Source organism: Panthera uncia, chromosome C2, assembly GCF_023721935.1.
Source record: "Panthera uncia isolate 11264 chromosome C2, Puncia_PCG_1.0, whole genome shotgun sequence".
NCBI classification, from domain to species: domain Eukaryota; kingdom Metazoa; phylum Chordata; class Mammalia; order Carnivora; family Felidae; genus Panthera; species Panthera uncia.
Window position 1 is genome coordinate 123,259,426 of NC_064810.1, and position 18,496 is coordinate 123,277,921.

At 44.3% G+C, this 18,496-nt stretch overlaps 1 pseudogene; it reads left to right on the plus strand.

Moving 5' to 3' along the window:
- The first annotated feature begins 6,460 nt into the window (after window positions 1-6,460).
- Window positions 6,461-7,300, plus strand: LOC125922144 (40S ribosomal protein S16-like; annotated as a pseudogene).
- The last annotated feature ends 11,196 nt before the right edge of the window (window positions 7,301-18,496 follow it).

The window sequence follows — 18,496 nt, forward strand, 5'->3', positions numbered from 1 at the left end:
TCTGGGAACTGCAGCCGCTCTGGCGGGTTGCTTGGAAAGCCGCTCCGAAAGCTGAACAATGCCACTGGTCTAGATATTCACTAATACCCAGAAAGAGGACTGAGTGAGAAACAAATATTCACTTTTCAACACCCCTTTGGTGATAGATAAACCCACCTTTAATGCTAAATATCTTAACTTGTCAAACCGCGCGGGGGGGGGGGGGGGGGTTGGGTGGGCATATATTGAAGCCATAACTCTTTCATCCCATCTCAGGATAAAGCCAGGTCATTGAGAAAGAGAAATGGAGGAATTGAATCAAATGCATAAGTGGAATCCATCTTTACATTGCACATCTCTGTGACTTAGAAATCAGTCCTACACATACTCACACAAATGTGCAAAGATAGCCATCGCATCAGTGTTTGGAATAAATGAATGAATGAATGAGAAAGAGAGAAAATAACCTAACGGCGCCATGTATATATGTTAACAATATGTATGTAACAATATGTACAATATACATGACAAGTCATACATATATACACATTGTACGTGATATGGCATTTTTTTTGTTATCATTACCAAATTCAATTTTACCTTTATTTGGAGTCTCCATTGCTCCTGATAGCAGAAAATGTAATCATGGTCTGTCCTGGAAGAAGTCAGGCATTTTATATTTCAACTTAGTCAATGCAGTTTTCTTTCCTTACCTTGGCTCTTAAATTTAGGGGCCTATTTCATCACATTTTAAGGGGAAGGTGTCTGTTCCCCAAATCTCCAAATGGAGGTTTATCACTGACCCCTCAGTCCCTGAGTCCCCAAACTTGATCTGAAGAGTTCTATAACCCCCTCATATATGATATCTAACCTCCAGGGGAGGGCACATAAGGCTTCCCTTTTAGACACCCTAACTTTTTCGTTACTTCTTCCCCATCTTTCCTCTTCCTCCTCCTCAGCTTGATCTAGTCTGGGGATGGGAGGAGGGGGGAAAACTGTCAATATATAATCTTCTCTATCTTTTCTATTTTATAACTAAGATGAGAACTTTCTAGCTTAAAATCCAAGAATTTGGCATATTTCATCTGATTCCACTGTGACAGCTTCCTTAGAACGAGTATCTCCCATCTACCTTCTTAAATCCTGAGTGGAGGAGGGATCCAGAGTAAAGGCAGTATGGAGTGGGAGAACCATAACTGGTGATACTGCATGTATCATCCCATCTCAGAGAGAAAAGGATCTAGAAGGAGACACACCACATATTAACAGAACTTCACTGCCTCTTCTAGAAGACCTGAATCAGTGGGGCCCCAAACACTGAGACAGGTTGCAACACTTAGAAAACCTCCTGGAGTGAGCCCCTACTGTGTGCTGTACCATGTGTCTGAGCCCTAAATAAGAAGTGCCTCAAGTTCATCACAAGCTACAGAAGGAGGAGAAGCAGCAGAAAGTCTTCTCCCCCTCCCCAATGGAAAAAAAAAAAAAAGACTTGTTTAATCAGTTTACAGAGAAAGAAGAAAATTGTAGAAGGTTATGGAGACTCCAGTCACATGTCCCCTATTCTCCTACCCTGAACCAAGGAAGGCAGGAGACTCTTATAACCCAGATGTTTCCTTTGATAGGAATATAATCTGGTGCAACACTGTTTCACAACTTCACTGATACTTGATCTCCTTTTCCTGTTCCCAGTGGGGCACGGTGCTGCTTGGGAGAGATTGTTTGTTTTTTACTACTTTACCTTCATCACAATCTGTGTACTTTTCAAACTGGAATTTTATTGCAATTATAGAAATGCTTCAGCCATTCCCTCTCCTACGTTCTCACTAGTTTTCTCATTCAGGAACTCTTCTTGGATGTGTGTTGGAATTTCTCAACTACCTTCTGTGACTAAACATCTTATGCATATTTTTCATATTTTTATCTTCTGATGGTATATTATATGAAATTTCTATCTTTTGATTTACTCGTCTCTCATCAGTTATTCTAGCCTGTTCTTTATCCTATTTATTGTAGTTTTTTTACTTCCAATAGCAGTGTTTTTCATAATATTCATGTTTCATAATCCCCTGGTCTCCTTGCAGAGATGCTATTCCCTCCTTACCTCTTCAATATATAACATGATGCTAAACTTAAAAGTAATATTCAAATATTATAACTCACCCATTGACAGGATATAAAAGGGTTGAGTTGTTGGACATTTTAAAGGATTTGTGAGGAAGATGTCTCTGAAGTGCTCCGAGTTTCATTGCCCCCAGGGGAGGGTGAAAGGGGAGCAGTTTATCTCTAAATCCCAACTTTAGGGTTCCATGCAGAGAACCCAATATGTGCTCCTTGCTGTTGGGGAATAAAGGGGATGGGTGCCTGGATCAATTTGAGGAGGCCAAGGGCCTGCGAATGCTGAGTAGATGGCAGCATCTGGGAAAACCAGACACCAAGGAGGAAAACACAGCTGTGTACTAGTTCGGGTTCTCCAGAAAAACAGAATGAGAGAGAGAGAGAGAGAGATTATAAGGAATCAGTTTACATGATTATGTAGGATGAAAAGTCCCAAGATCTGCAGACTGGAGACTGGCAAACTGGAGACTCAGGAGAGCAATGGTACAAGTTTCAGTCTGAGTCCCAGTCTGAAGGCAGAAGACTGATATTCCAGCTTGATGACAAGTGAAGAAAGAATTCTTTCTTACTCAGCTTTCTTATTCTATTCAGGCCTTCAGTGGATTAGATGAGGCTCACATACTTTGAAGAGGGCAATCTGCTTTACTCACTGCACCAGTTAATCAAATGTTAATCTCATCCAGAAACATCTTCACAAACACACCCAGAACAATGTTTTTCCACATGTCTGGGTATCCCATGGCCCAGTCAAGCTGATGCAAAATTAACCATCACAAGTCCACCCCTTGCCAATTTGGCTTTCACATGCCTCTCCTTAAAACATGCTTTATCTCCAGGGGTGCCGGGATGGCTCAGTCCATTGGGCATCCAACTTCAGCTCAGGTCATGATCTCACGGTTTGTGAGTTCAAGACCCATGTGAGGCTCTGTGCTGACAGCTCAGAACCTGGAGCCTGCTTCAGATTCTGTGTCTCCCGTTCTCTCCGCCCCTCCTCTGCTCACGCTCTCCCTCTCTCTGTCTCTTTCTCTCAAAATAAATAAACATTAAAAAAATTTTAAACATGCTTCATCTCCAAATAAAGATAATAAAAGGTCATAATGCCATCCAACATGATATAACTATTCTGCATATAAACAAAACCACACTCTTTCCCCAGAAGAGATAAAGTCCTTGAGTAATGTTTACTTCTCTTTGATATCCCATAACTTAAAATACTATGGGATATAAGGTTAACATTATTTTAATACTGATATACATGATATAAGGTCAGTATATCTTACGTTGCATGATAAAGGAATAAGAGAGGGAAGATTAAAGATATTTCTTTTATATATTCACACACCTATAAACATTCATAACAATAAGGAGGAATAATTGTGATAGACTCCTCATTGCTGTATCTGGTCATGTGGTCATAGCTGGTATTTACAACTACCTTCTTCCGCTACCCATTTCCTTTGCTTTGTTCTTTACCTGCTGAGGTGACTCAAACCCTCATTCCTAAAAGGTCTGGACTGTTAGTGGTCCTGACTGGACTGGATTGTTGTGGTTTTCCATTGAGTTCAATCATAGCACATGGTAACAATAGGAAACACCCTAAGGGATCTCCTATATTCCATACATTTCCTTACCTCCACTGTGGAGTAGGAGTGTAATTTCCTCTGGTAGTCAAAATCAATCACCCAGCATCACAGTAACTCCTTTTTTTGCCTGTTGATTCAGAGGCATGAGGACTATAGAGTAGCCAGGTGGCAGGCTTAACTTCCAGGTCAAGAGTCATTGTTTTATCTCTTGGTGGAGGCTTTCCTCCTGCTGTAACTAAGACCTCTAGGCCAGCAGAGCATAACGTCATGAGAACAGGAAGCCCAAAAATTTTGCAAGTGGGTCACTAGAGGTGATAATGAGTGGTGCCACTGCCATTTCCATCTCTTGATTCTTGGACCTGTGAGCCTCGGCTATGGGAAGAAGGGTACTACTTTATACTGGATATTGACTCAAAGCATAAAGTCTTATGAAGAACACTGTCCTAGCCTTGCAAAGGTATTGCCATCTAGATGGTACCATAACTGAGTCTTTAAAAGACCATTCCATAGTTCCATCAAGCCATGTGCTTTGAAATGGTAGGAAACATGGTAAGATCAATGAATTCCACATAAGCATGGGTTCATTGTGGCATTTCTTTTGCTGTGAAGTTCCTTGATCAGAAGTAATTCTGTCTGTGTGGAATATTATGATAGCAGATAAGGTGTTCTGTAAGCCCATGGGTGGTGGTTTTGGCAGAATCACTGTATACAGGGAAGGCAAATCCAAATCCAGAATAAGTGTCTATTCCAGTAAGAAAAAAGCTCTGCCCCTTTCATAATGAAAATGATCCAATATAATCAACCTGCCACCAGGTCACAAGCTAACCACCCCAGGGAATAGTGCCATCTGGGGACTCAATGTTGATCTCTGCTGCAAAATTGGGCACTAGCAGTGGCCACAGCAAGGCTGGACTTGGTGAGTGGAAACTCATGTTATTGAGCCTATGCATAACCTGTATCTCTGCCACCATGGCCACCTCATACATGAGTCCATTGAGTGAAGACAGAAGTGACTGGGGAAAGAGAACAGAACCCACAGAATGGATCATCCTATTAACTTGATTATTAAAATCCTTCTCTTCAAAAAAAAAAAAATCCTCCTCTTCCAAAGGCACCCTTTGTTGAGCATTCAATGGGACACAAATATCTTCATGTTTTTTGTCCATTCAGAAGAATCTAACCACAGAGCTCTTCCCCCAAATTTTTTGTCATCAATTTTTCTTTTTTTTTATTTAAAGTTTATTTATTTTTGAGAAAGAGAGAGAGAGAGAGCACAAGCAAGGGAGGGGCAGAGACAGAGGGGGAGAGAGGATCCAAAGCAGGCTCCGTGCTAACAGCAGAGAGCCTGATGCGGGGCTTGAACCCACGAAATAGTGAGATCATGACCTGAACCAAAGTCAGGTGCTTAACCGACTGAGCCACCCACATGCCCCTGTCACCAATTTTTCAATCATGTTCCTTCCAAGTCCCTGACCATCCAGCCAAACCATTGGCTACAGCCCATAAATCAGCATATAATCGCACATCTGGCCATTTCTCCTGCCAAGCAAAGTGAACCACCAGGCACATTGCTCAAAGTTCTGCCCACTGGGAGAGTTTCCCTCCACCACTGTCCATCAGGGATGTCCCAGAGAGGAGTAATAGTGCCACAGCTGTCCATTTTTGTATGGTACCTACATAATTATAAACCAGGCTCATGTCTTCACTTCCTCTGTCAACTGATCACAGGAAACTCCTCATAAGGCCAAAGGTTCAGGCTAAAAGGGAGAAGTCAATGTTCCAAGAGTGGGGATCATGGACACTTGGGCTACTTCCTCATATAACTCACTTGTGACGTTAGGGCCTGCTCAGGCCCAATCACATGTATATGCTACTTCCATTTCATGATGGAGTGCTGTTGTGTCCAACTTTATGGCTTGGTGTGTCAAATGATGCCCAGTTCGTGACTGACAGTTCAGGTCACATGGTAACTTTGTTGCCCATGGTTAAGCATTCTGTCTCTACTAAATCCCAGAGCAGGCCAAGAGCTCCTTCTCAAAAAGAATGTAGTTATCTGCTGAAGATGCCAGAGCTTTGCTACAGAATCCTAAGGGCCTATGCAACGATTCACCTGTAGGGGCATGCCCAAGGCTCCAAACAGCATACTTACCTGCCACTGACAGTGCAAGCCCCATTGGATCTGCTGAAGCATATGGTCCAAGCAGCTGAGGGGCTCACATAGCAGCCTGGACCTGTTGCAGAGCTGTCTCTCATCTGGGCCCAACTCATAACTAGCAGCTTCTTGGGCCACTTGGTAAATGGGCTAGAGTAACACACTCTATGAAGAATATGTTACCTCCAAAATACAAAGAGGTCCACTAGGGAGGTGCCTGGGTGGCTCAGTCGGTTGGGCGTCCGACTTCGGCTCAGGTCATGATCTCGCGGTCCGTGAGTTCGAGCTCCGTGTCGGGCTCTGTGCTGACAGCTCAGAGCCTGAAGCCTGTTTCAGATTCTGTGTCTCCCTCTTTCTCTGGCCTTCCCCCATTCATGCTGTGTCTCTCTCTGTCTCAAAAATGAATAAACGTTAAAAAAAAATTTTTTTTTAAAAACAAAGAGGCCCGCTAGGCATTATGCCACAATTATGGTTGTAGGAGAGGCCAGATGCAACAATTTTACCCTTCACCTTGGAAAAGATATCTCAACAGACCCTGTACTACTGGGCCCCTAGAAATTTCACTGAGATAGAAGGCCCCTGAATTTTAATCAGATTTATTTACCACCCTCTAATACATACATATTTTACCACTAAATTTAGAGTAGTTGCTCCTTCTTGTTCACCAGATCCAATCAGCATCATGTTATCAATGTAATGGACCAGTGCAATATCTTGTGGAAGAGAAAGGTGGTCAAGATCCCTATGAACTTCCTTTCCTGGTTGTGGCACTAAGCGGTGAGGAGGTCTTCTCTACATTCACAGCCACAGTGTCCATGCAGGTCTTTAGATGCAAGAAGATGGCCATAGCACTGGTGCACTGCTAATGGAGCAATGGCCTCATCAAGTTGAATGGACAGCCCCTGGAGATGATATAGTCTCACACACTGCAATACAAGCTACTGGACCTTGTTCTGCTTCTGGAAAAGGTGCACTTTGCCAGAGTAGACATCTGAGTCCAAGTAAAGGGTGGTGGTTACATGGCCCAGATGGATTTACATAATCCACCTCCAAAGCCTCAGTGGCCTATTATCAGAAGTACATGGATGAGGCTTCCAAGAAGAAGATCAAAGACATCCTCATCCAGTACCACCAGACCCTGTTGCTAAGTGATCCCCAGCACTGTGAATCCAGAAAGTTTGGCAGTCCTGGTGGCCATGCTCACTATCAGAAATCCTACCGATAAGCCCATCATGAGAATCAGGGTTCAACTTTATAACAAACAACTGTCACAGGGGAAAACAAATCTCTGTGAACTAAATTATGACACAGGGCTGGAAAGTTGATATACCCTTGAGGTAGGATAGTGAAGGTGTATTGCTGGCCTTGTCAGGCAAAAACAAACTGCTTTGGTGATCTTTACTAACAGGTATTGAGAAAAAAGCAATGGGCAGATTAACAGCTATACACCAGGTACCAGGGGATGGGTTGAGTTACTAAAGCAATGAAAACACCTCTGGTACAGCAGCTGCAACTGGAGTTACCACCTGGTTAAGCTTATGATAATCCATAATCCACTGTCATTCCCCAAGATCCATCTGTCTTCCAAATAGGTCAAATAGGTGAGTAAAATGGGGCTATAGAAGGAATCACCACCCCCGCATCTTTCAAGTCCTTGATGGTAGCACTAACCTCTGCAATCCCTCCAGGTACTTGGTATTGCTTTTAATTTACTGTTTTCCTAAGTAAGAACAGTTCTACTTGGCCTTTCCCATCCTAATAGCCCCCATTCCACCAATGATGGAACCAGTGTGGGGATTCTGCCAGCTGCTAAGTATATGTATTCCAATTATGCATTCTAGAACAAGGGAAATAAACACAGGATGTGTTCATGGACCCAATGGGCCCACTATGAGTCAAATCTAAATTAAACCTCCATTAGTCACATGACCTCCATAACTCCCTACCCTTGACTGGTAGGACACAATGACATTTTGGGTCTCCTGGAGTTAATTCAGAGTCAGTATCCAGTATCCTGGGTCAATTCAGAGTCAGTATCCAGTAATCCCCAAAGCCCTGATTATTTCCTTTCTCCAGTGCACAGTTGCCCTCCCAGAGGCTATAATTCCCTTTGGGGAAGGCTGGGAGGAAGACGAGTAGTATAAATTTTTGGTTGTATACCAAAGTCCTTCCTAGAGGGGATCTAGCCTCCCCTTCATTCACAGGGTTCTGGGTTTATAAACTGGCTCACATTTGGGAATTGATTGAGGAGCTGTGACTCTGTTTTTATAATTCAGGTTAAACTTGTTCACTTAAAACTTTTCTTATACAGATCAAGTAAACATTTAGTAGGCTTCCCACCTACTTCTAGGAATACCACGAGCAAATAGCCAATGCCAGAGGTCAGTACGAGTTGGACTGTTCTGATTGCTGCTTTGACTCTGCTGTCCACTACAGTAACCACACTCACCTTGCCTTTGGCAGTTGAGCACCACCACTTCACCCCTGCCACCCCAAGATCCAATTACTCCCACTGTATTTAGGTTTCCCAATTTCATGACTACAGCTCTCACTAGGCCTGGTCTACAGAGAAGAGCAATCACAGAGTTCTACAGCAAAATGTATGTCTTCTGTACCTTCCCAGTGTGAGTGAGTAAATCTTAAATGACAGATCCACTCTAACATTCTAATCTCCCCAAGCTTTTGAATCCCTTTACGTTAAGCCAAGACAGGTCAGTCATTTCTAATTTGCTCACTGTGGGCCGCCTTTTGGTCCGTTTATGTCAACCAAACAGTTACAGCCCTTCCTAACTCCTTGAGCTGCAACATAAATGCAGTATCTCTGCTTAGTGCACCTGTATCAATAAATCCCACATGATCCAAATTAATGTTCCTTCCACTATTACCTCACACCCTCCATTCCCACACACATTCCCCAGATTTCTGTCTACACAAATTAGAAAACTCAAGTAGTTCTTTTGGAGTATAGTGCATCTCCTTATGGGTCACACTTTGCACCTCATCTTTAGGGACTGGTGGGATTTGAGTCTAGTTATAGGTCTAGACACAAAGAAGGGAGGTGGAGGTGGGGCCTAAGGAAACTCACCATTGTCACCATTGTCTGGCAACTGCCTCAGGGGAGGGGAGGCCATTATAGTTTCCTCAGACAAGGCAAAGTTAATTCTCTCAGTAGGGAATCTCTACCACTAGAGGTGGGAAGGCAGCTTCTACTGGGGGGCAGGGAGGCCTCTTCCACAGGCAAAAAAGATTCATCAAAATTTAGGGGCTCAGGGTGCCTGGACGGCTCAGTCCATTAAGCGTCTGACTTCGGCTCAGGTCATGATTTCGCAGTTTGTGAGTTCCAGCCCAGCACTGGGCTCTGTGCTGACAGCTCAGATCCTGGAACCTGCTTTGGATTCGGTGTCTCCCTCTCTCTCTGCCCCTCCCTGTGCGTGCGCACCTGCTCGCTCACTCTCAAGCTCTGTCTCTGTCTCTCTCTCTGTCTCTCTCTCTCTCAAAAATAAATAAACATTTTTTTTAATTTTTCAAAAAATAATTTAGGGGCTCAAATTCCCCAGCTTCATCAGGGACTTCATCCCACACACCTCCAACCCAACTTACAGGATCCCATTCTTTCCCAGTATGCCCTCACTTTAATACCCTGCAAGGCTGGGAGTTCAATTTACATTATAATTCAGCCAATTGCAGGGTAATATTCTGCATTTGATTTTCAGCAATTTCAACTCTTCAGCTATAGTAGATAAGAGTCTCCTTCATGGCACACATAGAAGTTTTCAGGTGATTTACGTGGCATTTGAGCTGGGGATTCAAATCCCTGAGTTCATCCTTTTCTTTTGCCACTTTGTCCAGCAACATTAGAAGCAACCAGCCAATCTCATTAGATTTGTTATTTTTCAAAAAATGTTAGAAAGTATTATATACACAGTTACCCAGTTCCTTGATTAGTGGATGATTAAGAGCATCCAATAAAGATATTTTGTATATCTTTATTGCCAACTATGCCATGAATTATCAGTGTTCTCTTTACTAGAGGAAATAAAGTCATTAGCATCTTTAAATCTAATCAGATTAGAGAACCAATTCCAGAAACCCCAGAACCAATTCAGAAAACTCATCCTTAAAATTCTTTTCTTCTAGAACCACTCTATCAAAATCTGTATTGGTCTGGGAGATAGATGGGTGAATAGATACATAATAAGGAATTGGCTCATGTGATTATGGAGACTAAGAAGTCCCAAGATCTGTACTTGGCAAACTGGACACCCAGGACAGCACTGGTGTAAATTCCAGTCTGAGTCTGAAGGCAAGAGAAAACTGTTATCTCTGCTTGAAAACAGGCAGAGAGAGAATTCTTTCTTACTCAGCCTTCTTATTCTATTTAGGCCTTCACTGGATTGGATGAGGCTCACCCACATTGGGGATGCCAATCTGCTTTACTCAGTCTACCAATTCAAACGTTAATCTCACTCAGAAAAACCTTCACGGACACACCCAGAATAATGCCTATCCAAATATCTGGGCACTCCCATGGCCCAGTCAAGTTGACATATAAAAGTAACCATCTAAAGCTGGAAAAATAAAATTAATTGCCTACATCATGGAGTTACAATCTGAAAACTTCAACAGAAAAGCTTACAAAGAGCTCACAAAAGTGCCCATAGAGAAAGAGTTTAGCTTTAAACCTCAGCCAGTCCCAGGGAATCAAACCCAGCTTTCAACTGTTCCAATCATGTAAACCCTTCCCTGAGCCCCTTCTTGAAATCCAGTATCAGACAGGCCCACAATGGCAGCAGGAGAAGGAGGAAGAAGTAAAAAAAGAGAGATGGAAACAGACCACATACTTCCCTGAAGTAAGGGACCCCACCTGCTAAAGACAAAAGAAGGTTTCACCCTCATATATGTTCAAAGTTTTTATTACTATCTGGGAATAGGTGATTTTAGTTATGAACTGAATTAAAGTGATTGAATTAAAGTAACGATAGAGCTTTCTATCACCGAAGAGTGACCAAAAATGTCATCGATTGACAAGGAAAAAAACTGCCCCCACTAGATAAATTTTAAAAGAGGGTGGGGGACACTCCATGAGTCAGTAGATTTTCAAAGCGATTAATTCCATCTCTTGTGTTATGAATTTTTCTGTTTGCTGAGTCTGTGAAATATGCCTCATAATGGATTCCATCATGTCCTTTGTCATTTTTCTTCTATAGCTCATTCTGCATGGGAGTGTTTTCCTCGAACAAGTCATTCCACGGTAGGTACTTTTGCAGCTGCCTTAGCCCATTCTTCCCAGTTTGCACACCTGGGACCAGGTCTTATGTTCTGGAGTTTCAAGTGTTTGCTCTCAGCCAACAAAATTCCTGGTGCCACACTCCTGTGCAGAACCAGCCAGTTCTCATTTTTTAACAAAGATGTCCCTTTTTCTTCCTGCACCCTGGGCAATAGCACATTTCTGGAGTGTTTTCAGTCACCATTCACTAAGTAGACAAGACAACCAGCCCCAGACCCATGCAGTGAGCACAGGTCCACTCTCCTGCCAAGTGTGAGGTACACTCATTTCCATTCCCACATGAGCTTTGAAGCCCAACCTATGTATACCCAGTTCCTTATACACTTGGGCTACACTTCATCAGCTTACTCCATAGATTTATTCTTCACTATTGGTCCACAAAGACCAAGTGTGTGCGTGCATGCATGTGTGTGTGTGTGTGTGTGTGTGAGAGAGAGAGAGACAGAGAGAGAGAGAGAGACAGAGAAAGATAGAGAGTCCTCTGTGTTTGGAGGAGGTTACAGAGAGGGTTTGTGTGCTCACTCTGCCAACTTGATTATATTTCTTCAAGTCATGCCTCAGACACTGCTGAGCTACTAGACAAGCAGGTTGTATATCCCAGCCCAAGTCACCTCAGTTCAGCAATATAGCAGACAAGCCCATTTCTACAAGTAACTACATTTTGCCTTAGTGATGGGAGGCACTTGCTTATTACTGGCTTTGGCAGAAATCCCTCCCTCTCTTGTCCTGCCTGCTCAGAAGAGCGGACGCCTCTCCATGACAGCTGATATAGGACAGGCTGTTCCACATTCTGGAGAAACACAGTGCCAGAAGCTCCCCCAAGCCCTCCCACGCACAATAAGGAACTTCAGAGGTGACTCAGAACTTTCAGGTAAAATCTCAGATGCAGACGCTGATACCACATAGGTCGGCTGGCTACTCCAACAAGCTCGGAAGGCTCTGAGCCTCCAATGCTCTCACCAGGCTCCTATTCTTTCCTGCAGCTGCACCATCAGCCCAGCCTGGCTCAGCCTGGCTGATCAGCCCAAGCCTTGAAGCTCCAACAAACAGGGTAAGAAAGACAAGAAGAGGGGCCTGAGCACTCCCACTGGAGCAGGTAGAGAGTCCAGACCCAGAGAGGCAACATGGATGCCTCAGGAACCACATCTGCTTGACATAGAATCAGCCCATGGAGTCACACCCCTCAGGCCTCAGCAGCCATACACACCTTCTTTGAGAGCAGAGCAACTGGCCAATCAGCAAGAAGTTCAGCTGACTGGAATCACGGAGTACCAACTATCCACCAGACATTGCACTAAAAATTTTACATATATTTTCTCATTTACTATCTACCCACCATGATTGGGGAGGTAATGTTAGCTCCATTTTCCAGATGAGTAACTGAAGCTCAGAGAGGTTAAGTAACTTGCCCAAGATCACACAGCTATTAAGTGATAAGAGTCATAATTCAAACCCAGGGAGTCTGAAGCCAAAGCAGTGCTACTGGTCCCTCTGCTCTCACTGCCTCTGGCAGTGGGGTTCTCCAGGATGTTGAGCTAGTGCACCCCACATCAGTTCTCACGGAGAGGTGTCTGCTCCTCTGGGAGGGACAAGAAGACACTGGGCCTCTGTCTAGGCAATAGGGAGTAAAGGAAGGCTGCACCATGGAAAGCGAGAGACATTCTCCAACCGTACAGAGTCAGAGCAACAGGACCCCCAAGGATCCCATTTACCCTGGGGTCCCAATGTTCACCTGCAATCAAGGCTCCCAGGTGTCTCATGTTGGAGGGCACCCCAAAGGTCCAGTGCAGCCCTACCCTTGCAAGGCAGTCCAGATGCCCCCAGCTCTGCCTTCAGGGGGAATATGGGCATTTGTGCCATTTAGGGCTTGGAATTAGGCAAGATGCCAGGTAACCCCAGTGGCCTGCTTCTGTGACCCAGTCTCTCCCATAGCTGCCTGGTTGCAGGTCCCTGGCTTCTCTGACCTGCACTGCTGGCAAATGCACAGCCTGCATTGTGCCAGGCAGCCTTTGCCCACAAAGGCACTCCGGACCTTTTGGGTTCAGCCCAGTCCCAAAAACCTACATGGCCCCTGATGTGGAGAGTGCACACTCCCTGAAAATCTTTCCTAGGTGGTAGCTTTATACCAGTGACAGTCAGTCCCCACTTGGAATGGCTACCTGATGTTGTTCTGGGTTTCTCCAGCAAGCAGGTGTCTGTCACCGGAGGGTACCCGAGCAGCCCATGTGCGCCACCACCCCCCCCCCACAGGCAAAACAGTCCACATGCCTCCAGCTCCACCCCCAGGGGGGAATTATGCACATTTGTGCAGGTGAAGGCCTGGAATTTGGCAGATGCCAAGTAGTCCCCCAAATCCTGTCCTGTAAGCCAGCCTCACCTAACGTTGTTCTGTCCCAGGACCTGGCTCCCCCGTCCTGTCCGCGCATGCACAATCACAGACCACAAACGGCACCTTGTTAGCAGACCCAGCACTTGAAGGGGGCACCCCTAGACCCGTGGGTCTCCAGCAGGACCCCACCAACTAAATGGCTTCAGGGTGTAGACAGCCCACAGCCTGAAGATATTTCTGAGGCGCCATTTGAAACTGAGGACTGCCAGTCCCTGCTCGGACCAGCTGCCTGACAGTGTCCTCGACTCTTCCGGCATTTAAGGCCCCCCAAGTGTCTCTTATTGGAGATTAATCTGACCTTCCCACGTGGCCCCACCGTGGCAAGGAAGCCCACAAGCCTCCAGCTCTGTTCCCAGGGGAGCTTGGAGCCTTGTACCCTCCACAGCCCCCAGCAACCTTGACTGGGCCTACGCGACACTTGCCCTGTACCAGGACTCCCCTGACGCGCACGGCTCACACATGCCCAGTAAGCACCGGTCAGCTTGCCCAGAGCAGCCCCGCCCCTCGAGGCCTGTGGAGCTCAGGTCGGTCCCAAACCAGGGTAAAGGGAGCCCAACTCCGCAAAACTTCTCTGGGGCAGCTGCTTTAAAGGAACAACAGCCAGTCCCCATTTGGACTGGCTGCCTGCTAAGGTCCCCGGCTTACCAGTCATCAAGGCTCCCAGATGTCTTTCAGGGAATGGTACCTCGGGCAGCCTGGTCAAGCACTCTAGCCTCCTCCAGCTTCTCTTTCAGGGGAATATGTGCATTTCCGTAGGCTGAGGCTTGGAATTAGGCAGATGCCAGGTAACCCCAGTAGCTCCATCAGGTAACTCAGCTTCTCTCTACAGCTGCCATGTTTCCGGTGCCTGCCTTCCTGCACCTGTGCAGCTCCCGCATGCGCAGTACACAACCCATCAGCCCACCCAGCGCAGCCAGGGCCCTCCAGGCGTATGGAGCCCAGACAAGCCCCAAACCACCTGCGCAGACTCCTGCGTGGAGGGATCCCACCCCCGAACATCTATCAGAGGCAGCAGCCTTAAACTTGCAACAGTCTGACCCATTTGGACTGCCTGATGGGGTCTAGGAGTTTGGCCACAATCAAGGCTCCCAGATATGTCTTATTGGAGGGTACCCCAACTGTCCAGAACAGCCCCCACCCTGGCAAGCAGTCCAGATGCCTCCAGCTCTGCCTTCAGGGGATATATATGCACACTTGTGTAGGTTAAGGCTTGGAATAAGGTAGATGTCACATACCCCCAAGCACCTGCTCCTGTGATCTGGCCTTTCTCTACAGCTGCCCTATTCCAGATGCTTGGCTCCCCTGACCTGCAAGGCCTGGCATACTCATTTCAATCCCATCAGCTTTGGGTAGTCTGGGCACTCCAGGCCTGTAGCACTAGGCCAATCCCCAAACCCCTGTGTCCAAGGTCATACAGCAAGGAACCAGCTACATCATCAGGACAAAAATGTATCTCTAAACAGGAGCAGGCTCCAGTTTAGTGTTTCTGAATCCTAGGCACCTTCTCAATAGTTACAGTCTTTTGTTTTCCCTTTACTTTGTTGTTGTTTGCTTGTGTACTGAACAGCAGATTAGCAACCTCCCGTCCTCCCCCACCCCTCCAACCTTCCCCAGGAAATCCTTCTTCAAGTCATCCAAGGACCCCGCATCTGTCCTTTTTAACATTCCCCCAAGTGACTCTAGCATTCTGGGATCTGCTACTCCAGCCGCTCTTGCTCTCCTTGATTCTTTCCTCCTGTACCCATGCTTTTGGAAGGAATGGGCTGCCTCTTCTACTCTTTCCAGCTCCCTTCAGAGTTCCAGGCAGTGGGGCCTTCAACCCCCACATTTAACACAGCCCTCCTGCCAGACCCATTGGCCTCTTCTCTCCACAGCACAGGATGCTGACAACCACCCTCTCCTTACAGTTCACCTCCCTCAACTTCTAGAAAACTACAAAGATAGAGAGAACGAACTGACCACCTCAGTTCTCTGCTCACACCTCTTAACCTCCCTGTACACAGACAGCCCCTCCCGCTGCAGGGATGGGCTCTGTGTCCTGTGACTGCTGCTCTCACTGCCTCCTGGACACATGGCACCCCAAACCTAATCCCAAAACAAACTCATCATCCCTGCCCCAAGCACAGGCCATTCCACCTTCCCTCTGTCATTCTTCCAGTTTCTTAGACCCTGGACTCGTGTAATTATTCTTCCTTCCTCTGTCTCTTTCATTGGCTAAGCCCATTGACTATAAGTAGGACCAAATACATAGTTTGTGGGTCTCCTGGTGCCTGAAGCAGAAAAAAGTCATTAAAGGCACATAAGAAGCTTTTTGCTTTCTTCTGTGATATTTTTCTATGCTTGTCCTAGTGGTTTTTATTTGCTGTTTAATGTGTTCTAAGTAAAAAAATATTATAATTTTTAAATATTAGCCAAATTTTACTGTTCATTTTTACATCGCAAATACCAGAGCATTTACCTCTTGCATGGAATCACCGAAATGACACAATTCCTCTTTCCTGGCTTGTCCCCAGACAGTGCCAGGAGCTGGCCAGAAGAGGCAGACTCAGGAAGTTTGGAAGGACAGGATCCATTAAACCTCAACTCCTAAAAGCATTAATCTTATGGGTCTTTTTAATACATGAGTATAATCAAAGATACTTTAATTGGAGTTTGATATTTTATGTGGCCTTGTCTGACTCAGGGTTTCAATTGGCAGGGTCAATCCACTTATGTTGTCCTTGAAACATAAAATTCTTTCTAACTGAGGTATTCTTGTGTATGCATTTCTGTTTACTTCATCTATGCAATAGAGAAGACAGTAATACCAACATAATACACTTTTTTAATCTTCTCTTAGACTCCATTATTTAAATGCACTCTGCATACCATTTTAGACTCATGGCTTCTCAGATTTACCCTATGTCAACTTGGCTTGCTCTATGACAGTAAGCCGACACTCTTATTTCTGATGTTCAAGTTGTCTTAACTTTGCCAGTGGAAGCCCCTTTTAGATTGGCTCCAATGTCCTTTTGATTCCATTAATTTATTTAAACTCTCCTGCTTCCTGGTCTTGTTGTTCAGTTGTTCAGGTTCACCTTGAACTTTCAAAGTACAGAATCCGCCATTTCTCCCAAGGTGTTTTGGAGGGAAAAGAGAACTACAGACCAGAATGTGGAAGCTGAGATGCATTGTTGGGTGACATGTCTCCCTGGCCACTTCAGACAAAGAGACAAAAGGGTGTATTTTTAGTTTACTATTTTTATTCTTTTAAAAGCATGAGTTCATATTGATTTTTCCAGCTCAGTTCTAACAATAAAGTATTCCTACTCAAATCCTTTATTCTACAATTGTATATCCTTTCTTTTATGCTAAAAAAAAGTCTAGATTCCTAAAAAAATTAATATAATTGCTTATTTTCTTTGAAAAGAAAATAATTCTAAAATAACTTTACAACATTAATGTAAATTATCAAATTACCTAATAAAGTTCAACTTTTCTAATGCTTATTTTTTTGCTTGTTTTTAGGCCACATTCCACTAAAGATTTGCAAAAAACAAAAAAAAATGTTTGCTCTAGAGTCATTTATAATCTCTCACTCTATTTGGCTTTGTGAGTCCTGGCATAGAGCTTTGATGCAACCATTTTCCTTCATTTTCTCTCTCTTTTTTTTTTTAATGTTTATCTATTTTTGAGAGAGAGAGAGAGACAGAGCACGAGCAGGGGAAGGGCAGAAAGAGAGGGAGACACAGAATCCAAAGAAGGCTTCAGGCTCCAAGCTGCCAGCACAGAGGCTGACGTGGGGCTCAAACCCATGAACCGCAAGACCATGACCCAAGCTGAAGTCAGACACCCAACCAAATGGGCCACCCAGGCGCCCCCATTTTCCTTCATTTTCAATCTGAGAGCCCTAGCATTAGATTAGCCCACAGACCAAAGCTCTTAGTAGGTGGAGACTGGTAGCCACAAGGAGAAAGAATGTCCTCTGTAACACAAGATGATGGAGACACCTCTAGCAGTGTAGTAGCCAGAATTCTGCACAATGATTGCATTTCACCATTGTCTGTCCATCTACAATGGCTTACCCCATAGGGATAATATCAAGACTGGTACACATGATTTCTGGCTGAAAGAACCAATTCTGCCTCCTGTTAACTAACCTATCCAATCTACATTATTTTCACACATTTTGTTGTTTCTTTTTCTTTTCTTGTAAAGTCCTGTTCTAATCTCCTAAGCTTTTTAATTTATCTTGCTCCTTTTATGAGCTACAAGCTCTCACTTCTTTTATAATGTTCAACGTTCCCTTACCAACCTAATACACGGTGTTATGTATTGTTACCTCAAGGTTTGCAGTGAAGAATCAAAACCAATTAGCGGTGTCTTAAGCCCAGAACTAGTCAAAGCTTTTAATTTTCTCGCAAAAGGATCGAGTTCTTTATGATTATCCAAGAACAGTACCTGTAAATGCAGAATCTTGAGATTTTACCTGAAATCCTTTTTGACTTATGGATCAAAATTCAGACTTTATTTCATATACATTATTATTGTCCTTATTTGAATTATTAATCAACATAGAGTAGAACTCCAAATTCTCCAAAGTCTTTGGAAAACACAGTTACCAATTACCTTCATTCTATACAAAATCCAAATTTGCCAAAGCCAAATAAGAACGTCATGAAATACAACTAGATATAGTTCAATAAAGTTTCAATTAAAAAATACATAGCCAGATATATCAAATTATATCACAATTTTTTGATGACTGAAACAACAGATTATTTCACCTTTAAACCATTCTCAAAAAGTTTAAGTGGAAACTTTTTACAAATTAATAAAATTTCCAGATTGTGTAGATTCTCATAGAACCCATTCATAAAAGATATCACTGTTTAGAAATGATACCACAGGGGCGCCTGGGTGGCTCAGCTGGTTGAGTATTCTACTCTTGATTTCGGCTCAGGTCATGACCCCAGGATGGAGCCCCTCATCAGGCCCTGTGGAGCCTACTT